The sequence below is a fragment of the Macrobrachium rosenbergii genome, chromosome 42 (assembly GCF_040412425.1).
Source record: "Macrobrachium rosenbergii isolate ZJJX-2024 chromosome 42, ASM4041242v1, whole genome shotgun sequence".
Classification (NCBI taxonomy): Eukaryota; Metazoa; Arthropoda; class Malacostraca; order Decapoda; family Palaemonidae; genus Macrobrachium; species Macrobrachium rosenbergii.
The window spans coordinates 31,961,736-31,964,182 of NC_089782.1; the positions used below are offsets into that span (position 1 = coordinate 31,961,736).

The 2,447-nt window shown below is 34.1% G+C and overlaps 1 long non-coding RNA gene across 1 annotated transcript in view; it reads left to right on the forward strand.

Annotated features, from left to right (window-relative positions):
- Nucleotides 1-1,367, forward strand: part of LOC136827650 (uncharacterized) — a 2,262-nt gene extending 895 nt beyond the window's left edge. The window contains exon 2 of the long non-coding RNA XR_010849830.1: nucleotides 782-1,367. This is a non-coding gene — a long non-coding RNA (uncharacterized lncRNA). The remainder of the gene's footprint in view (nucleotides 1-781) is intronic.
- The last annotated feature ends 1,080 nt before the right edge of the window (nucleotides 1,368-2,447 follow it).

The following is a 2,447-nucleotide window of genomic DNA, read 5'->3' on the forward strand; positions in this document are numbered from 1 at the left end:
TCATGCCTTTAGTTTATCTAAAGCCGTCCCTTTAGTTTACCTAAAGCCGTGCCTTTAGTTTATCTAAAGTGCCTTGTAAATATTTTTCGATTTTTCCCGATGTGTTTTTACTCACTGAACTTCGAATAAGGCTAATTTTTTTTGTGTCTTTATTGAAAAATTTTTATTGTAACATAACAAAAGAATGAATGAGAATCCTTCAAAAGAATCTGTATCTTTAGAAGACTTTTCCATTACACAGAGTACCTCTATGATAGGTTCCAATACCGAACGTTGTTGATGCTTCATGACTGAGAAATTGAGTTATTGTCAGTCTGCGTAAATGCGTCATTGCCTTCCTGTCCTAACAGGATGGTCAACGCGTATTGCGTCCTTTCGTGGTTTCAATGGAATGACAACGACAATGCTTGATTCCCGGGAATAGGAACGGGGGAAAGGTGCCCTATTGCATGCCGTAATTCTTTCACATGAATAAGTTGCAAGTTGGAATGCGCCGGTGAATACGCACGCACACATTTATATTATATATATATATATATATATATATATATATATATATATATATATATATATATATATATATTATATCTATACATATATGTACATATATATATCTATTATTTATGTATCTATATATGTATATATATACATATAATAAATAAGCACTTTCTCATCTGCATGTTTATGATAACTTAACTTTATATAACCAGATAAACTCAGAAAAACCACTTGCTTTTGCCAGATATATTGTAAACAACCCACATTTCTTCCCAAATTCCAGGCTTCCTGCATCGTCTGCTTGTTGATACTGGCAACAGCGCTATTCACCACCACCCTAGCCGGCCCAGTGCCGCAACCCGAACCGATCTTCAAACTCTTCAAGAAACTGGGCAAGAAATTGGGCGGTTTCGGAGGGCACGGGTACGGTTACGGCGGAGGATTCCATCCTCTCCCCGTCCCCGTGCCCTTCGGATACGGAGGATTTCACAAAGGATTCGGAGGATTCGGTGGATACGGCTGGTAGAGACGTGGCGTCTGAAGGAAGCTAGCTATCTGGCTAACTAGTCATTGGTCGTCTTTGGCAGATCAGGGCCAGGCCAAGTTGGAGATTGCCTCAGTGGATATTCTCCGAGAGATACCTTTCCTCAGGGTACCATATTTACGTGATGTTATCCAGTGTACCCTAGGTACACCTTCCGTTTGACGGTACCACTGACGAAGTTATAAAATCTCCCAGCTTGTATTTATGTACGTGCCAAATGTTCACAAGCTGAGATTCGCTGTCTCTTTTTAGCAATATTTTGATGTATTTTGTACCGAGTGGGGCCCCACTCTCGTAGATTTTAGTAAAAGCGATTAAGCAAACATCTGATTCTTAATTTTATCCTCATAATTACACTAAAACTTGAAAATATAGAAAGGATATTTGCTATTAATCAGCATATCCAGCATAGGATATCTGTGAAAAGCTAAGAAAATTGAAAGACAAATTGTGTCAACACTTGGGTCAAATAAACAGCTGATTCTTAACTGTATCCTGATATTTATACAGAAACTTGAAAATACAGAAAAGGAATTTTCCTTCGAATCAACGCCATATTCTTTGGAAGCTTGAATTTCACGTCAATGGCCCACTGGTGGGCTTGGTCCATATGAATCGAGTTCATCTCTTGAATAATAATAATAATAATAATAATAATAATAATAATAATAATAATAATAATAATAATAATAATAATAATAATAATAATAATAATAATAATAATAATAATAATAATAATAATAATAATAATAATAATATTAATGAGGATGATGATGATTTCTGCTACTCAGTATAACCAGCAATATATACATTTGTGCCGCGTTAAGAAAATATAAAAACAAATTGTATCACCTTGGTTCTTGACTAAAAGCAAAAGGTATATAGTACTGAGGGAGATACGAGTCCTGTTTTGGGCCAGCCAACAGAGAACCTTCAAAAACAGAGTTTAGTTTTAGTGGAAGCCAAATAAAAGTAACAATGCTAAATATGAATTAAATTTCGCTGCGTGTTCGAATATTTATGCTACAAATCCTTGAGACTATATTAACATAATATTAATATTCATGCATATTCGAGAATTTTGACTCAAATATGCAAATACCACAAATATTTTACACTATATTAGACGAATATTGATATTTATACATACTTGTAAGTCTACACAAATATTCATTTCCTACAAATCCCAGAGATTATATCAAAAGAATATTCACATCCTACAAATCTTTGACAGTATATTAAGATAAGCTTCAAATCCTACAAATCCCTAAGATTATATTAAGAGAATCTTCACATCCTACAGTTTTTGAGATTATATGAAAAGAATAACATCCTATAATCTTTGAGTTTAAATTAAAGGATGATTCACATCCTACATAAACTTAGAGATCAAATTCAGATATTC